This window comes from Osmia lignaria, unplaced genomic scaffold, assembly GCF_051020975.1.
Source record: "Osmia lignaria lignaria isolate PbOS001 unplaced genomic scaffold, iyOsmLign1 scaffold0001, whole genome shotgun sequence".
Lineage (NCBI taxonomy): Eukaryota > Metazoa > Arthropoda > Insecta > Hymenoptera > Megachilidae > Osmia > Osmia lignaria.
In genome coordinates this window covers 15621605-15642423 of record NW_027478158.1, presented here as the reverse complement: position 1 = coordinate 15642423, position 20819 = coordinate 15621605, and positions in this window count along the sequence as shown.

Below are 20819 nucleotides of genomic sequence, written 5' to 3'. Positions count from 1 at the left end.
CGAAATATGTCCGTTAGGCCCCTTCCCTTGAGATAAACCTGCAAATATCTCGGAAACGAAGCGAGCTATGGCAAAATGTTGAGAGACTTTATTTGTAGAGAATTAAGTTTCCTACTTTTTATGTTCTATAATATTTTTTGATCAGATGCGTAGTTCTCGAGATATATCAAGATATTTAAAAGTTCCGAAACCGCACCAACATAATAGAGATACAGAAACACCGTGTCCCCTTTCTTTGAGATAACTCTGCACTATTGCGAGCTGGAAATGCCACTTCCAGTTTAGCTGTGCAGAAGAAGAACAACAAGAAGAAGAAATATCTCGAAATATGTCCGTTAGGCCCCTTCCCTTCAGATAAATCTGCAAATATCTCGGAAACGAAGCGAGCTATGGCAAAATGTTAAGAGACCTTTTTTGTAGAGAATTAAGTTTCCTACTTTTTATGTTCTATGATATTTTTTGATCAGATGCGCAGTTCTCGAGATATATCAAGATATTTAAAAGTTCCGAAGCCGCACCAACATAATAGAGATACAGAAACACAGTGGCCCCTTTCTTTGAGATAACTCTGCACTATTGCGAGCTGCAAATGCCACTTCCAGCTTAGCTGTGCAGAAGAAGAACAACAAGAAGAAGAAATATCTCGAAATATGTCCGTCAGGCCCCTTCCCTTGAGATAAATCTGCAAATATCTCGGAAACGAAGCGAGCTATGGCAAAATGTTAAGAGACCTTTTTTGTAGAGAATTAAGTTTCCTACAATTTATGTTCTATGATATTTTTTGATCAGATGCGTAGTTCTCGAGATATATCAAGATATTTAAAAGTTCCGAAGCCGCACCAACATAATAGAGATAGAGAAACACCGTGGCCCCTTTCTTTGAGATAACTCTGCACTATTGCGAGCTGCAAATGCCACTTCCAGCTTAGCTGTGCAGAAGAAGTACAACAAGAAGAAGAAATATCTCGAAATATGTCCGTCAGGCCCCTTCCCTTGAGATATATCTGCAAATATCTCGGAAACGAAGCGAGCTATGGCAAAATGTTAAGACACCTTTTTTGTAGAGAATTATGTTTCCTACAATTTATGTTCTATGATATTTTTTGATCAGAAGCGTAGTTTTCGAGATATATCAAGATATTTAAAAGTTCCGAAGCCGCACCAACATAATAGAGATACAGAAACACCGTGGCCCCTTTCTTTGGGATAACTCTGCACTATTGCGACCTGCAAATGCCAGTTCCAGCTTAGCTGTGCAGAAGAGGAACAACAAGAAGAAGAAATATCTCGGAATATGTCCGTCAGGCCCCTTCCCTTGAGATAAATCTGCAAATATCTCGGAAACGAAGCGAGCTATGGCAAAATGTTAAGAGACATTATTTGTAGAGAATTAAGTTTCCTACTTTTTATGTTCTATGATATTTTTTGATCAGATGCGTAGTTCTCGAGATATATCGAGATATTTAAAAGTTCCGAAGCCGCACCAACATAATAGAGGTACAGAAACACCGTGGCCCCTTTCTTTGAGATAATTCTGCACTATTGCGAGCTGCAAATGCCACTTCCAGCTTAGCTGTGCAGAAGAAGAACAACAAGAAGAAGAAATATCTCCAAATATGTCCGTCAGGCCCCTTCCCTTGAGATAAATCTGCAAATATCTCGGAACCGAAGCGAGCTATGGCAAAATGTTAAGAGACCTTATTTGTAGAGAATTAAGTTTCCTACTTTTTATGTTCTATGATATTTTTTGATCAGATGCGTAGTTCTCGAGATATATCGAGATGTTTAAAAGTTCCGAAGCCGCACCAACATAATAGAGATACAGAAACACCGTGGCCCCTTTCTTTGAGATAACTCTGCACTATTGCGAGCTGCAAATGCCACTTCCAGCTTAGCTGTGCAGAAGAAGAACAACAAGAAGAAGAAATATCTCGAAATATGTCCGTCAGGCCCCTTCCCTTGAGATAAATCTGCAACTATCTCGGAAACGAAGCGAGCTATGGCAAAATGTTAAGAGACCTTTTTTGTAGAGAATTATGTTTCCTACAAGTTATGTTCTATGATATTTTTTGATCAGATGCGTAGTTCTTGAGATATATCAAGATATTTAAAAGTTCCGAAGCCGCACCAACATAATAGAGATAGAGAAACACCGTGGCCCCTTTCTTTGAGATAACTCTGCACTATTGCGAGCTGCAAATGCCACTTCCAGCTTAGCTGTGCAGAAGAAGAACAACAAGAAGAAGAAATATCTCGAAATATGTCCGTCAGGCCCCTTCCCTTGAGATAAATCTGCAAATATCTCGGAAACGAAGCGAGCTATGGCAAAATGTTAAGAGACCTTTTTTGTAGAGAATTATGTTTCCTACAATTTACGTTCTCTGATATTTTGTGATCAGAAGCGTAGTTTTCGAGATATTCGAGATATTTAAAAGTTCCGAAGCCGCACCAACATAATAGAGATACAGAAACACCGTGGCCCCTTTCTTTGAGATAACTCTGCACTATTGCGACCTGCAAATGCCAGTTCCAGCTTAGCTGTGCAGAAGAGGAACAACAAGAAGAAGAAATATCTCGGAATATGTCCGTCAGGCCCCTTCCCTTGAGATAAATCTGCAAATATCTCGGAAACGAAGCGAGCTATGGCAAAATGTTAAGAGACCTTATTTGTAGAGAATTAAGTTTCCTACTTTTTATGTTCTATGATATTTTTTGATCAGATGCGTAGTTCTCGAGATATATCGAGATATTTAAAAGTTCCGAAGCCGCACCAACATAATAGAGGTACAGAAACACCGTGGCCCCTTTCTTTGAGATAATTCTGCACTATTGCGAGCTGCAAATGCCACTTCCAGCTTAGCTGTGCAGAAGAAGAACAACAAGAAGAAGAAATATCTCGAAATATGTCCGTCAGGCCCCTTCCCTTGAGATAAATCTGCAAATATCTCGGAAACGAAGCGAGCTATGGCAAAATGTTAAGAGACCTTATTTGTAGAGAATTAAGTTTCCTACTTTTTATGTTCTATGATATTTTTTGATCAGATGCGTAGTTCTCGAGATATATCGAGATATTTAAAAGTTCCGAAGCCGCACCAACATAATAGAGATACAGAAACACCGTGGCCCCTTTCTTTGAGATAACTCTGCACTATTGCGAGCTGCAAATGCCACTTCCAGCTTAGCTGTGCAGAAGAAGAACAACAAGAAGAAGAAATATCTCGAAATATGTCCGTCAGGCCCCTTCCCTTGAGATAAATCTGCAACTATCTCGGAAACGAAGCGAGCTATGGCAAAATGTTAAGAGACCTTTTTTGTAGAGAATTATGTTTCCTACAAGTTATGTTCTATGATATTTTTTGATCAGAAGCGTAGTTTTCGAGATATATCGAGATATTTAAAAGTTCCGAAGCCGCACCAACATAATAGAGATACAGAAACACCGTGGCCCCTTTCTTTGAGATAACTCTGCACTATTGCGAGCTGCAAATGCCACTTCCAGCTTAGCTGTGCAGAAGAAGAACAACAAGAAGAAGAAATATCTCGAAATATGTCCGTTAGGCCCCTTCCCTTGAGATAAATCTGCAAATATCTCGGAAACGAAGCGAGCTATGGCAAAATGTTAAGAGACCTTTTTTGTAGAGAATTAAGTTTCCTACTTTTTATGTTGTATGATATTTTTTGATCAGATGCGTAGTTTTCGAGATATATCAAGATATTTAAAAGTTCCGAAGCCGCACCAACATAATAGAGATACGGAAACACCGTGGCCCCTTTCTGTGAGATAACTCTGAACTATTGCGAGCTGCAAATGCCACTTCCAGCTTAGCTGTGCAGAAGAAGAACAACAAGAAGAAGAAATATTTCGAAATATGTCCGTCAGGACCCTTCCCTTGAGATAAATCTGCAAATATCTCGGAAACGAAGCGAGCTACGGCAAAACGTTAAGAGACCTTTTTTGTAGAGAATTGTGTTTCCTACAATTTATGTTCTATGATATTTTTTGATCAGATGCGTAGTTCTTGAGATATATCAAGATATTTAAAAGTTCCGAAGCCGCACCAACATAATAGGGAGAGAGAAACACCGTGGCCCCTTTCTTTGAGATAACTCTGCACTATTGCGAGCTGCAAATGCCACTTCCAGCTTAGCTGTGCAGAAGAAGAACAACAAGAAGAAGAAATATCTCGAAATATGTCCGTCAGGCCCCTTCCCTTGAGATAAATCTGCAAATATCTCGGAAACGAAGCGAGCTATGGCAAAATGTTAAGAGACCTTTTTTGTAGAGAATTATGTTTCCTACAATTTACGTTCTCTGATATTTTGTGATCAGAAGCGTAGTTTTCGAGATATTCGAGATATTTAAAAGTTCCGAAGCCGCACCAACATAATAGAGACACAGAAACACCGTGGCCCCTTTCTTTGAGATAACTCTGCACTATTGCGACCTGCAAATGCCAGTTCCAGCTTAGCTGTGCAGAAGAGGAACAACAAGAAGAAGAAATATCTCGGAATATGTCCGTCAGGCCCCTTCCCTTGAGATAAATCTGCAAATATCTCAGAAACGAAGCGAGCTATGGCAAAATGTTAAGAGACCTTATTTGTAGAGAATTAAGTTTCCTACTTTTTATGTTCTATGATATTTTTTGATCAGATGCGTAGTTCTCGAGATATATCGAGATATTTAAAAGTTCCGAAGCCGCACCAACATAATAGAGGTACAGAAACACCGTGGCCCCTTTCTTTGAGATAATTCTGCACTATTGCTAGCTGCAAATGCCACTTCCAGCTTAGCTGTGCAGAAGAAGAACAACAAGAAGAAGAAATATCTCGAAATATGTCCGTCAGGCCCCTTCCCTTGAGATAAATCTGCAAATATCTCGGAACCGAAGCGAGCTATGGCAAAATGTTAAGAGACCTTATTTGTAGAGAATTAAGTTTCCTACTTTTTATGTTCTATGATATTTTTTGATCAGATGCGTAGTTCTCGAGATATATCGAGATATTTAAAAGTTCCGAAGCCGCACCAACATAATAGAGATACAGAAACACCGTGGCCCCTTTCTTTGAGATAACTCTGCACTATTGCGAGCTGCAAATGCCACTTCCAGCTTAGCTGTGCAGAAGAAGAACAACAAGAAGAAGAAATATCTCGAAATATGTCCGTTAGGCCCCTTCCCTTGAGATATATCTGCAAATATCTCGGAAACGAAGCGAGCTATGGCAAAATGTTAAGAGACCTTCTTTGTAGAGAATTAAGTTTCCTACTTTTTATGTTGTATGATATTTTTTGATCAGATGCGTAGTTTTCGAGATATATCAAGATATTTAAAAGTTCCGAAGCCGCACCAACATAATAGAGATACGGAAACACCGTGGCCCCTTTCTGTGAGATAACTCTGCAATATTGCGAGCTGCAAATGCCAGTTCGAGGTTAGCTGTGCAGAAGAAGCACAACAAGAACAAGAAATATCTCGGATTAAGTCCGTCAGGCCCCTTCCCTTGAGATAAATCTGCAAATATCTCGGAAACAATGCGAGCTATGGCAAAATATTAAGAGATCTTTTTTGTAGGAAATTAAGTTTCCTACTATTTATGTTCTATGATATTTTTTGATCAGATGCGTAGTTCTCGAGATATATCAAGATATTTAAAAGTTCCGAAGCCGCACCAACATAATAGAGATACGGAAACACCGTGGCCCCTTTCTGTGAGATAACTCTGAACTATTGCGAGCTGGAAATGCCACTTCCAGCTTAGCTGTGCAGAAGAAGAACAACAAGAAGAAGAAATATTTCGAAATATGTCCGTCAGGCCCCTTCCCTTGAGATAAATCTGCAAATATCTCGGAAACGAAGCGAGCTACGGCAAAATGTTAAGAGACCTTTTTTGTAGAAAATTAGGTTTCCTACTTTTTATGTTCTATGATATTTTTTGATGAGATGCGTAGTTCTCGAGATATATCAAGATATTTAAAAGTTCCGAAGCTGCACCAACATAATAGAGATACAGAAACACCGTGGCGCCTTTCTTTGAGATAACTCTGCACTATTGCGAGCTGCAAATGCCACTTCCAGCTTAGCTGTGCAGAAGAAGAACAACAAGAAGAAGAAATATCTCGAAATATATCCGTCAGGCCCCTTCCCTTGAGATGTATCTGCAAATATCTCGGAAACGAAGCGAGCTATGGCAAAATGTTAAGAGACCTTTTTTGTAGAGAATTATGTTTCCTACAATTTATGTTCTATGATATTTTTTGATCAGAAGCGTAGTTTTCCAGATATATCGAGATATTTAAAAGTTCCGAAGCCGCACCAACATAATAGAGATACAGAAACACCGTGGCCCCTTTCTTTGAGATAACTCTGCACTAGTGCGAGCCGCAAATGCCACTTCCAGCTTAGCTGTGCAGAAGAAGAACAACAAGAAGAAGAAATATCTCGAAATATGTCCGTCAGGCCCCTTTCCTTGAGATAAATCTGCAAATATCTCGGAAACGAAGCCAGCTATGGCAAAATGTTAAGAGACGTTTTTTGTAGAGAATTATGTTTCCTACAATTTATGTTCTATGATATTTTTGGATCAGAAGCGTAGTTTTCGAGATATATCGAGATATTTAAAAGTTCCGAAGCCGCACCAACATAATAGAGATACAGAAACACCGGGGCCCCTTTCTTTGAGATAACTCTGCACTATTGCGAGCTGCAAATGCCACTTCCAGCTTAGCTGTGCAGAAGAAGAACAACAAGAAGAAGAAATATCTCGAAATATGTCCGTCAGGCCCCTTCCCTTGAGATGTATCTGCAAATATCTCGGAAACGAAGCGAGCTATGGCAAAATGTTAAGAGACCTTTTTTGTAGAGAATTATGTTTCCTACAATTTATGTTCTATGATATTTTTTGATCAGAAGCGTAGTTTTCGAGATATATCGAGATATTTAAAAGTTCCGAAGCCGCACCAACATAATAGAGATACAGAAAAACCGTGTCCCCTTTCTTTGAGATAACTCTGCACTAGTGCGAGCCGCAAATGCCACTTCCAGCTTAGCTGTGCAGAAGAAGAACAACAAGAAGAAATATCTCGAAATATGTCCGTCAGGCCCCTTCCCTTGAGATAAATCTGCAAATATCTCGGAAACGAAGCGAGCTATGGCAAAATGTTAAGAGACCTCTTTTGTGGAGAATTACGTTTCCTATTTTTTATGTTCTATGATATTTTTTGATCAGATGCGTAGTTCTCGAGATATATCAAGATATTGAAAAGTTCCGAAGCCGCACCAACACAATAGAGATACAGAAACACCGTGGCCCCTTTCTTTGAGATAACTCTGCACTAGTGCGAGCCGCAAATGCCACTTCCAGCTTAGCTGTGCAGAAGAAGAACAACAAGAAGAAGAAATATCTCGAAATATGTCCGTCAGGCCCCTTCCCTTGAGATAAATCTGCAAATATCTCGGAAACGAAGCGAGCTATGGCCAAATGTTAAGAGACCTTTTTTGTAGAGAATTAGGTTTCCTACTTTTTATGTTGTATGATATTTTTTGATCAGATGCGTAGTTTTCGAGATATATCAAGATATTTAAAAGTTCCGAAGCCGCACCAACATAATAGAGATACGGAAACACCGTGGCCCCTTTCTGTGAGATAACTCTGAACTATTGCGAGCTGCAAATGCCACTTCCAGCTTAGCTGTGCAGAAGAAGAACAACAAGAAGAAGAAATATTTCGAAATATGTCCGTCAGGCCCCTTCCCTTGAGATAAATCTGCAAATATCTCGGAAACGAAGCGAGCTATGGCAAAATGTTAAGAGACCTTTTTTGTAGAGAATTATGTTTCCTACAATTTACGTTCTCTGATATTTTGTGATCAGAAGCGTAGTTTTCGAGATATTCGAGATATTTAAAAGTTCCGAAGCCGCACCAACATAATAGAGACACAGAAACACCGTGGCCCCTTTCTTTGAGATAACTCTGCACTATTGCGACCTGCAAATGCCAGTTCCAGCTTAGCTGTGCAGAAGAGGAACAACAAGAAGAAGAAATATCTCGGAATATGTCCGTCAGGCCCCTTCCCTTGAGATAAATCTGCAAATATCTCGGAAACGAAGCGAGCTATGGCAAAATGTTAAGAGACCTTATTTGTAGAGAATTAAGTTTCCTACTTTTTATGTTCTATGATATTTTTTGATCAGATGCGTAGTTCTCGAGATATATCGAGATATTTAAAAGTTCCGAAGCCGCACCAACATAATAGAGATACGGAAACACCGTGGCCCCTTTCTGTGAGATAACTCTGAACTATTGCGAGCTGGAAATGCCACTTCCAGCTTAGCTGTGCAGAAGAAGAACAACAAGAAGAAGAAATATTTCGAAATATGTCCGTCAGGCCCCTTCCCTTGAGATAAATCTGCAAATATCTCGGAAACGAAGCGAGCTACGGCAAAATGTTAAGAGACCTTTTTTGTAGAAAATTAGGTTTCCTACTTTTTATGTTCTATGATATTTTTTGATGAGATGCGTAGTTCTCGAGATATATCAAGATATTTAAAAGTTCCGAAGCTGCACCAACATAATAGAGATACAGAAACACCGTGGCGCCTTTCTTTGAGATAACTCTGCACTATTGCGAGCTGCAAATGCCACTTCCAGCTTAGCTGTGCAGAAGAAGAACAACAAGAAGAAGAAATATCTCGAAATATATCCGTCAGGCCCCTTCCCTTGAGATGTATCTGCAAATATCTCGGAAACGAAGCGAGCTATGGCAAAATGTTAAGAGACCTTTTTTGTAGAGAATTATGTTTCCTACAATTTATGTTCTATGATATTTTTTGATCAGAAGCGTAGTTTTCCAGATATATCGAGATATTTAAAAGTTCCGAAGCCGCACCAACATAATAGAGATACAGAAACACCGTGGCCCCTTTCTTTGAGATAACTCTGCACTAGTGCGAGCCGCAAATGCCACTTCCAGCTTAGCTGTGCAGAAGAAGAACAACAAGAAGAAGAAATATCTCGAAATATGTCCGTCAGGCCCCTTTCCTTGAGATAAATCTGCAAATATCTCGGAAACGAAGCCAGCTATGGCAAAATGTTAAGAGACGTTTTTTGTAGAGAATTATGTTTCCTACAATTTATGTTCTATGATATTTTTGGATCAGAAGCGTAGTTTTCGAGATATATCGAGATATTTAAAAGTTCCGAAGCCGCACCAACATAATAGAGATACAGAAACACCGGGGCCCCTTTCTTTGAGATAACTCTGCACTATTGCGAGCTGCAAATGCCACTTCCAGCTTAGCTGTGCAGAAGAAGAACAACAAGAAGAAGAAATATCTCGAAATATGTCCGTCAGGCCCCTTCCCTTGAGATGTATCTGCAAATATCTCGGAAACGAAGCGAGCTATGGCAAAATGTTAAGAGACCTTTTTTGTAGAGAATTATGTTTCCTACAATTTATGTTCTATGATATTTTTTGATCAGAAGCGTAGTTTTCGAGATATATCGAGATATTTAAAAGTTCCGAAGCCGCACCAACATAATAGAGATACAGAAAAACCGTGTCCCCTTTCTTTGAGATAACTCTGCACTAGTGCGAGCCGCAAATGCCACTTCCAGCTTAGCTGTGCAGAAGAAGAACAACAAGAAGAAATATCTCGAAATATGTCCGTCAGGCCCCTTCCCTTGAGATAAATCTGCAAATATCTCGGAAACGAAGCGAGCTATGGCAAAATGTTAAGAGACCTCTTTTGTGGAGAATTACGTTTCCTATTTTTTATGTTCTATGATATTTTTTGATCAGATGCGTAGTTCTCGAGATATATCAAGATATTGAAAAGTTCCGAAGCCGCACCAACATAATAGAGATACAGAAACACCGTGGCCCCTTTCTTTGAGATAACTCTGCACTAGTGCGAGCCGCAAATGCCACTTCCAGCTTAGCTGTGCAGAAGAAGAACAACAAGAAGAAGAAATATCTCGAAATATGTCCGTCAGGCCCCTTCCCTTGAGATAAATCTGCAAATATCTCGGAAACGAAGCGAGCTATGGCCAAATGTTAAGAGACCTTTTTTGTAGAGAATTAGGTTTCCTACTTTTCATGTTCTATGATATTTTTTGATCAGATGCGTAGTTCTCGAGATATATCAAGATATTTAAAAGTTCCGAAGCCGCACCAACATAATAGAGATGCAGAAACACCGTGGCCCCTTTCTTTGAGATAACTCTGCACTATTGCGAGCTGCAAATGTCACTTCCAGCTTAGCTGTGCAGAAGAAGAACAACAAGAAGAAGAAATATCTCGAAATCTGTCCGACAGGCCCCTTCCCTTGAGATAAATCTGCAAATATCTCGGAAACGAAGCGAGCTATGGCAAAATGTTAAGAGACCTTTTTTGTAGAGAATTAAGTTTCCTACTTTTTATGTTCTATGATATTTTTTGATCAGATGCGTAGTTCTCGAGATATATCAAGATATTTAAAAGTTCCGAAGCCGCACCAACATAATAGAGATACAGAAACACCGTGGCCCCTTTCTTTGCGATAACTCTGCACTATTGCGAGCTGCAAATGCCACTTCCATCTTAGCTGTGCAGAAGAAGAACAACAAGAAGAAGAAATATCTCGAAATATGTCCGTCAGGCCCCTTCCCTTGAGATAAATTGGCAAATATCTCGGAAACGAAGCGAGCTATGGCAAAATGTTAAGAGACCTTATTTGTAGAGAATTAAGTTTCCTACTTTTTATGTTCTATGATATTTTTTGATCAGATGCGTAGTTCTCGAGATATATCAAGATATTTAAAAGTTCCGAAGCCGCACCAACATAATAGAGATACAGAAACACCGTGGCCCCTTTCTTTGAGATAACTCTGCACTAGTGCGAGCCGCAAATGCCACTTCCAGCTTAGCTGTGCAGAAGAAGAACAACAAGAAGAAGAAATATCTCGAAATATGTCCGTCAGGCCCCTTCCCTTGAGATAAATCTGCAAATATCTCGGAAACGAAGCGAGCTATGGCAAAATGTTAAGAGACCTTTTTTGTAGTGAATTAAGTTTCCTACTTTTTATGTTCTACGATATTTTTTGATCAGATGCGTAGTTCTCGAGATATATCAAGATATTTAAAAGTTCCGAGCCGCACCAACATAATAGAGATACAGAAACACCGTGGCCCCTTTCTTTGAGATAACTCTGCACTATTGCGAGCTGCAAATGCCACTTCCAGCTTAGCTGTGCAGAGGAAGAACAACAAGAAGAAGAAATATCTCGAAATATGTCCGTCAGGCCCGATCCTTTGAGCTGAATCTGCAAATATCTCGGAAACGAAGCGAGCTATGGCAAAATGTTAAGAGACGTTTTTTGTAGAGAATTATGCTTCCTACAATTTATGTTCTATGATATTTTTTGATCAGAAGCGTAGTTTTCGAGATATATCGAGATATTTAAAAGTTCCGAAGCCGCACCAACATAATAGAGATACAGAAACATCGTGGCCCCTTTCTTTGAGATAACTCTGCACTAGTGCGACCTGCAAATGCCACTTCCAGCTTAGCTGTGCAGAAGAAGAACAACAAGAAAAAGAAATATCTCGAAATATGTCCGTCAGGCCCCTTCCCTTGAGATAAATCTGCAAATATCTCGGAAACGAAGCGAGCTATGGCAAAATGTTAAGAGACCTTTTTTGTAGAGAATTAAGTTTCCTACTTTTTATGTTCTATGATATTTTTTGATCAGATGCGTAGTTCTCGAGATATATCAAGATATTTAAAAGTTCCGAAGCCGCACCAACATAATAGAGATACAGAAACACCGTGGCCCCTTTCTTTGCGATAACTCTGCACTATTGCGAGCTGCAAATGCCACTTCCATCTTAGCTGTGCAGAAGAAGAACAACAAGAAGAAGAAATATCTCGAAATATGTCCGTCAGGCCCCTTCCCTTGAGATAAATTGGCAAATATCTCGGAAACGAAGCGAGCTATGGCAAAATGTTAAGAGACCTTATTTGTAGAGAATTAAGTTTCCTACTTTTTATGTTCTATGATATTTTTTGATCAGATGCGTAGTTCTCGAGATATATCAAGATATTTAAAAGTTCCGAAGCCGCACCAACATAATAGAGATACAGAAACACCGTGGCCCCTTTCTTTGAGATAACTCTGCACTAGTGCGAGCCGCAAATGCCACTTCCAGCTTAGCTGTGCAGAAGAAGAACAACAAGAAGAAGAAATATCTCGAAATATGTCCGTCAGGCCCCTTCCCTTGAGATAAATCTGCAAATATCTCGGAAACGAAGCGAGCTATGGCAAAATGTTAAGAGACCTTTTTTGTAGTGAATTAAGTTTCCTACTTTTTATGTTCTACGATATTTTTTGATCAGATGCGTAGTTCTCGAGATATATCAAGATATTTAAAAGTTCCGAGCCGCACCAACATAATAGAGATACAGAAACACCGTGGCCCCTTTCTTTGAGATAACTCTGCACTATTGCGAGCTGCAAATGCCACTTCCAGCTTAGCTGTGCAGAGGAAGAACAACAAGAAGAAGAAATATCTCGAAATATGTCCGTCAGGCCCGATCCTTTGAGCTGAATCTGCAAATATCTCGGAAACGAAGCGAGCTATGGCAAAATGTTAAGAGAAGTTTTTTGTAGAGAATTATGCTTGCTACAATTTATGTTCTATGATATTTTTTGATCAGAAGCGTAGTTTTCGAGATATATCGAGATATTTAAAAGTTCCGAAGCCGCACCAACATAATAGAGATACAGAAACATCGTGGCCCCTTTCTTTGAGATAACTCTGCACTAGTGCGACCTGCAAATGCCACTTCCAGCTTAGCTGTGCAGAAGAAGAACAACAAGAAGAAGAAATATCTCGAAATATGTCCGTCAGGCCCCTTCCCTTGAGATAAATCTGCAAATATCTCGGAAACAAAGCGAGCTACGGCAAAATGTTAAGAGACCTTTTTTGTAGAGAATTAAGTTTCCTACTTTTTATGTTCTATGATATTTTTTGATCAGAAGCGTAGTTTTCGAGATATATCGAGATATTTAAAAGTTCCGAAGCAGCACCAACATAATAGAGATACAGAAACACCGTGGCCCCTTTCTTTGAGATAACTGCACTAGTGCGACCTGCAAATGCCACTTCCAGCTTAGCTGTGCAGAAGAAGAACAACAAGAAGAAGAAATATCTCGAAATATGTCCGTCAGGCCCCTTCCCTTGAGATAAATCTGCAAATATCTCGGAAACGAAGCGAGCTACGGCAAAATGTTAAGAGACCTTTTTTGTAGAGAATTAAGTTTCCTACTTTTTATGTTCTATGATATTTTTTGATCAGATGCGCAGTTCTCGAGATATATCAAGATATTTAAAAGTTCCGAAGCCGCACCAACATAATAGAGATACAGAAACACCGTGGCCCCTTTCTTTGAGATAACTCTGCACTAGTGCGAGCCGCAAATGCCACTTCCAGCTTAGCTGTGCAGAAGAAGAACAACAAGAAGAAGAAATATCTCGAAATATGTCCGTCAGGCCCCTTCCCTTGAGATAAATCTGCAAATATCTCGGAAACGAAGCGAGCTATGGCAAAATGTTAAGAGACCTTTTTTGTAGAGAATTAAGTTTCCTACTTTTTATGTTCTATGATATTTTTTGATCAGATGCGTAGTTCTCGAGATATATCAAGATATTTAAAAGTTCCGAAGCCGCACCAACATAATAGAGATACAGAAACACCGTGGCCCCTTTCTTTGAGCTAACTCTGCACTATTGCGAGCTGCAAATGCCACTTCCAGCTTAGCTGTTGCAGAGGAAGAACAACAAGAAGAAGAAATATCTCGAAATATGTCCGTCAGGCCCGTTCCTTTGAGCTGAATCTGCAAATATCTCGGAAACGAAGCGAGCTATGGCAAAATGTTAAGAGACATTTTGTGTAGAGAATTATGTTTCCTACAATTTATGTTCTATGATGTTTTTTGATCAGAAGCGTAGTTTTCGAGATATATCAAGATATTCAAAAGTTCCGAAGCCGCACCAACATAATAGAGATACAGAAACACCGTGGCCCCTTTCTTTGAGATAACTCTGCACTAGTGCGAGCCGCAAATGCCACTTCCAGCTTAGCTGTGCAGAAGAAGGACAACAAGAAGAAGAAATATCTCGAAATATGTCCGTCAGGCCCCTTCACTTGAGATAAATCTGCAAATATCTCGGAAACGAAGCGAGCTATGGCAAAATGTTAAGAGACCTTTTTTGTAGAGAATGAAGTTTCCTACTTTTTATGTTCTATGATATTTTTTGATCAGATGCGTAGTTCTCGAGATATATCAAGATACTTAAAAGTTTCGAAGCCGCACCAACATAATAGAGACACAGAAACACCGTGGCCCCTCTCTTTGAGATAACTCTGCACTCTTGCGAGCTGCAAATGCCACTTCCAGCTTAGCTGTGCAGAGGAAGAACAACAAGAAGAAGAAATATCTCGAAATATGTCCGTCAGGCCCGATCCTTTGAGCTGAATCTGCAAATATCTCGGAAACGAAGAGAGCTATGGCAAAATGTTAAGAGACGTTTTTTGTAGAGAATTATGCTTCCTACAATTTATGTTCTATGATATTTTTTGATCAGATGCGTAGTTCTCGAGATATATCAAGATATTTAAAAGTTCCGAAGCCGCACCAACATAATAGAGATACAGAAACACCGTGGCCCCTTTCTTTGAGATAACTCTGCACTAGTGCGAGCCGCAAATGCCACTTCCAGCTTAGCTGTGCAGAAGAAGAACAACAAGAAGAAGAAATATCTCGAAATATGTCCGTCAGGCCCCTTCCCTTGAGATAAATCTGCAAATATCTCGGAAACGAAGCGAGCTATGGCAAAATGTTAAGAGACCTTTTTTGTAGAGAATTAAGTTTCCTACTTTTTATGTTCTATGATATTTTTTGATCAGATGCGTAGTTCTCGAGATATATCAAGATATTTAAAAGTTCCGAAGCCGCACCAACATAATAGAGATACAGAAACACCGTGGCCCCTTTCTTTGCGATAACTCTGCACTATTGCGAGCTGCAAATGCCACTTCCATCTTAGCTGTGCAGAAGAAGAACACAAGAAGAAGAAATATCTCGAAATATGTCCGTCAGGCCCCTTCCCTTGAGATAAATTGGCAAATATCTCGGAAACGAAGCGAGCTATGGCAAAATGTTAAGAGACCTTATTTGTAGAGAATTAAGTTTCCTACTTTTTATGTTCTATGATATTTTTTGATCAGATGCGTAGTTCTCGAGATATATCAAGATATTTAAAAGTTCCGAAGCCGCACCAACATAACAGAGATACAGAAACACCGTGGCCCCTTTCTTTGAGATAACTCTGCACTAGTGCGAGCCGCAAATGCCACTTCCAGCTTAGCTGTGCAGAAGAAGAACAACAAGAAGAAGAAATATCTCGAAATATGTCCGTCAGGCCCCTTCCCTTGAGATAAATCTGCAAATATCTCGGAAACGAAGCGAGCTATGGCAAAATGTTAAGAGACCTTTTTTGTAGTGAATTAAGTTTCCTACTTTTTATGTTCTACGATATTTTTTGATCAGATGCGTAGTTCTCGAGATATATCAAGATATTTAAAAGTTCCGAGCCGCACCAACATAATAGAGATACAGAAACACCGTGGCCCCTTTCTTTGAGATAACTCTGCACTATTGCGAGCTGCAAATGCCACTTCCAGCTTAGCTGTGCAGAGGATGAACAACAAGAAGAAGAAATATCTCGAAATATGTCCGTCAGGCCCGATCCTTTGAGCTGAATCTGCAAATATCTCGGAAACGAAGCGAGCTATGGCAAAATGTTAAGAGAAGTTTTTTGTAGAGAATTATGCTTGCTACAATTTATGTTCTATGATATTTTTTGATCAGAAGCGTAGTTTTCGAGATATATCGAGATATTTAAAAGTTCCGAAGCCGCACCAACATAATAGAGATACAGAAACATCGTGGCCCCTTTCTTTGAGATAACTCTGCACTAGTGCGACCTGCAAATGCCACTTCCAGCTTAGCTGTGCAGAAGAAGAACAACAAGAAAAAGAAATATCTCGAAATATGTCCGTCAGGCCCCTTCCCTTGAGATAAATCTGCAAATATCTCGGAAACGAAGCGAGCTATGGCAAAATGTTAAGAGACCTTTTTTGTAGAGAATTATGTTTCCTACTTTTTATGTTCTATGATATTTTTTGATCAGATGCGTAGTTCTCGAGATATATCAAGATATTTAAAAGTTCCGAAGCCGCACCAACATAATAGAGATACAGAAACACCGTGGCCCCTTTCTTTGCGATAACTCTGCACTATTGCGAGCTGCAAATGCCACTTCCATCTTAGCTGTGCAGAAGAAGAACAACAAGAAGAAGAAATATCTCGAAATATGTCCGTCAGGCCCCTTCCCTTGAGATAAATTGGCAAATATCTCGGAAACGAAGCGAGCTATGGCAAAATGTTAAGAGACCTTATTTGTAGAGAATTAAGTTTCCTACTTTTTATGTTCTATGATATTTTTTGATCAGATGCGTAGTTCTCGAGATATATCAAGATATTTAAAAGTTCCGAAGCCGCACCAACATAATAGAGATACAGAAACACCGTGGCCCCTTTCTTTGAGATAACTCTGCACTAGTGCGAGCCGCAAATGCCACTTCCAGCTTAGCTGTGCAGAAGAAGAACAACAAGAAGAAGAAATATCTCGAAATATGTCCGTCAGGCCCCTTCCCTTGAGATAAATCTGCAAATATCTCGGAAACGAAGCGAGCTATGGCAAAATGTTAAGAGACCTTTTTTGTAGTGAATTAAGTTTCCTACTTTTTATGTTCTACGATATTTTTTGATCAGATGCGTAGTTCTCGAGATATATCAAGATATTTAAAAGTTCCGAGCCGCACCAACATAATAGAGATACAGAAACACCGTGGCCCCTTTCTTTGAGATAACTCTGCACTATTGCGAGCTGCAAATGCCACTTCCAGCTTAGCTGTGCAGAGGAAGAACAACAAGAAGAAGAAATATCTCGAAATATGTCCGTCAGGCCCGATCCTTTGAGCTGAATCTGCAAATATCTCGGAAACGAAGCGAGCTATGGCAAAATGTTAAGAGAAGTTTTTTGTAGAGAATTATGCTTGCTACAATTTATGTTCTATGGTATTTTTTGATCAGAAGCGTAGTTTTCGAGATATATCGAGATATTTAAAAGTTCCGAAGCCGCACCAACATAATAGAGATACAGAAACATCGTGGCCCCTTTCTTTGAGATAACTCTGCACTAGTGCGACCTGCAAATGCCACTTCCAGCTTAGCTGTGCAGAAGAAGAACAACAAGAAGAAGAAATATCTCGAAATATGTCCGTCAGGCCCCTTCCCTTGAGATAAATCTGCAAATATCTCGGAAACGAAGCGAGCTACGGCAAAATGTTAAGAGACCTTTTTTGTAGAGAATTAAGTTTCCTACTTTTTATGTTCTATGATATTTTTTGATCAGAAGCGTAGTTTTCGAGATATATCGAGATATTTAAAAGTTCCGAAGCCGCACCAACATAATAGAGATACAGAAACACCGTGGCCCCTTTCTTTGAGATAACTCTGCACTAGTGCGACCTGCAAATGCCACTTCCAGCTTAGCTGTGCAGAAGAAGAACAACAAGAAGAAGAAATATCTCGAAATATGTCCGTCAGGCCCCTTCCCTTGAGATAAATCTGCAAATATCTCGGAAACGAAGCGAGCTACGGCAAAATGTTAAGAGACCTTTTTTGTAGAGAATTAAGTTTCCTACTTTTTATGTTCTATGATATTTTTTGATCAGATGCGCAGTTCTCGAGATATATCAAGATATTTAAAAGTTCCGAAGCCGCACCAACATAATAGAGATACAGAAACACCGTGGCCCCTTTCTTTGAGATAACTCTGCACTAGTGCGAGCCGCAAATGCCACTTCCAGCTTAGCTGTGCAGAAGAAGAACAACAAGAAGAAGAAATATCTCGAAATATGTCCGTCAGGCCCCTTCCCTTGAGATAAATCTGCAAATATCTCGGAAACGAAGCGAGCTATGGCAAAATGTTAAGAGACCTTTTTTGTAGAGAATTAAGTTTCCTACTTTTTATGTTCTATGATATTTTTTGATCAGATGCGTAGTTCTCGAGATATATCAAGATATTTAAAAGTTCCGAAGCCGCACCAACATAATAGAGATACAGAAACACCGTGGCCCCTTTCTTTGAGCTAACTCTGCACTATTGCGAGCTGCAAATGCCACTTCCAGCTTAGCTGTGCAGAGGAAGAACAACAAGAAGAAGAAATATCTCGAAATATGTCCGTCAGGCCCGTTCCTTTGAGCTGAATCTGCAAATATCTCGGAAACGAAGCGAGCTATGGCAAAATGTTAAGAGACATTTTGTGTAGAGAATTATGTTTCCTACAATTTATGTTCTATGATGTTTTTTGATCAGAAGCGTAGTTTTCGAGATATATCAAGATATTCAAAAGTTCCGAAGCCGCACCAACATAATAGAGATACAGAAACACCGTGGCCCCTTTCTTTGAGATAACTCTGCACTAGTGCGAGCCGCAAATGCCACTTCCAGCTTAGCTGTGCAGAAGAAGGACAACAAGAAGAAGAAATATCTCGAAATATGTCCGTCAGGCCCCTTCACTTGAGATAAATCTGCAAATATCTCGGAAACGAAGCGAGCTATGGCAAAATGTTAAGAGACCTTTTTTGTAGAGAATGAAGTTTCCTACTTTTTATGTTCTATGATATTTTTTGATCAGATGCGTAGTTCTCGAGATATATCAAGATACTTAAAAGTTTCGAAGCCGCACCAACATAATAGAGACACAGAAACACCGTGGCCCCTCTCTTTGAGATAACTCTGCACTCTTGCGAGCTGCAAATGCCACTTCCAGCTTAGCTGTGCAGAGGAAGAACAACAAGAAGAAGAAATATCTCGAAATATGTCCGTCAGGCCCGATCCTTTGAGCTGAATCTGCAAATATCTCGGAAACGAAGCGAGCTATGGCAAAATGTTAAGAGACGTTTTTTGTAGAGAATTATGCTTCCTACAATTTATGTTCTATGATATTTTTTGATCAGATGCGTAGTTCTCGAGATATATCAAGATATTTAAAAGTTCCGAAGCCGCACCAACATAATAGAGATACAGAAACACCGTGGCCCCTTTCTTTGAGATAACTCTGCACTAGTGCGAGCCGCAAATGCCACTTCCAGCTTAGCTGTGCAGAAGAAGAACAACAAGAAGAAGAAATATCTCGAAATATGTCCGTCAGGCCCCTTCCCTTGAGATAAATCTGCAAATATCTCGGAAACGAAGCGAGCTATGGCAAAATGTTAAGAGACCTTTTTTGTAGAGAATTAAGTTTCCTACTTTTTATGTTCTATGATATTTTTTGATCAGATGCGTAGTTCTCGAGATATATCAAGATATTTAAAAGTTCCGAAGCCGCACCAACATAATAGAGATACAGAAACACCGTGGCCCCTTTCTTTGCGATAACTCTGCACTATTGCGAGCTGCAAATGCCACTTCCATCTTAGCTGTGCAGAAGAAGAACACAAGAAGAAGAAATATCTCGAAATATGTCCGTCAGGCCCCTTCCCTTGAGATAAATTGGCAAATATCTCGGAAACGAAGCGAGCTATGGCAAAATGTTAAGAGACCTTATTTGTAGAGAATTAAGTTTCCTACTTTTTATGTTCTATGATATTTTTTGATCAGATGCGTAGTTCTCGAGATATATCAAGATATTTAAAAGTTCCGAAGCCGCACCAACATAACAGAGATACAGAAACACCGTGGCCCCTTTCTTTGAGATAACTCTGCACTAGTGCGAGCCGCAAATGCCACTTCCAGCTTAGCTGTGCAGAAGAAGAACAACAAGAAGAAGAAATATCTCGAAATATGTCCGTCAGGCCCCTTCCCTTGAGATAAATCTGCAAATATCTCGGAAACGAAGCGAGCTATGGCAAAATGTTAAGAGACCTTTTTTGTAGTGAATTAAGTTTCCTACTTTTTATGTTCTACGATATTTTTTGATCAGATGCGTAGTTCTCGAGATATATCAAGATATTTAAAAGTTCCGAGCCGCACCAACATAATAGAGATACAGAAACACCGTGGCCCCTTTCTTTGAGATAACTCTGCACTATTGCGAGCTGCAAATGCCACTTCCAGCTTAGCTGTGCAGAGGAAGAACAACAAGAAGAAGAAATATCTCGAAATATGTCCGTCAGGCCCGATCCTTTGAGCTGAATCTGCAAATATCTCGGAAACGAAGCGAGCTATGGCAAAATGTTAAGAGAAGTTTTTTGTAGAGAATTATGCTTGCTACAATTTATGTTCTATGATATTTTTTGATCAGAAGCGTAGTTTTCGAGATATATCGAGATATTTAAAAGTTCCGAAGCCGCACCAACATAATAGAGATACAGAAACATCGTGGCCCCTTTCTTTGAGATAACTCTGCACTAGTGCGACCTGCAAATGCCACTTCCAGCTTAGCTGTGCAGAAGAAGAACAACAAGAAGAAGAAATATCTCGAAATATGTCCGTCAGGCCCCTTCCCTTGAGATAAATCTGCAAATATCTCGGAAACGAAGCGAGCTACGGCAAAATGTTAAGAGACCTTTTTTGTAGAGAATTAAGTTTCCTACTTTTTATGTTCTATGATATTTTTTGATCAGAAGCGTAGTTTTCGAGATATATCGAGATATTTAAAAGTTCCGAAGCCGCACCAACATAATAGAGATACAGAAACACCGTGGCC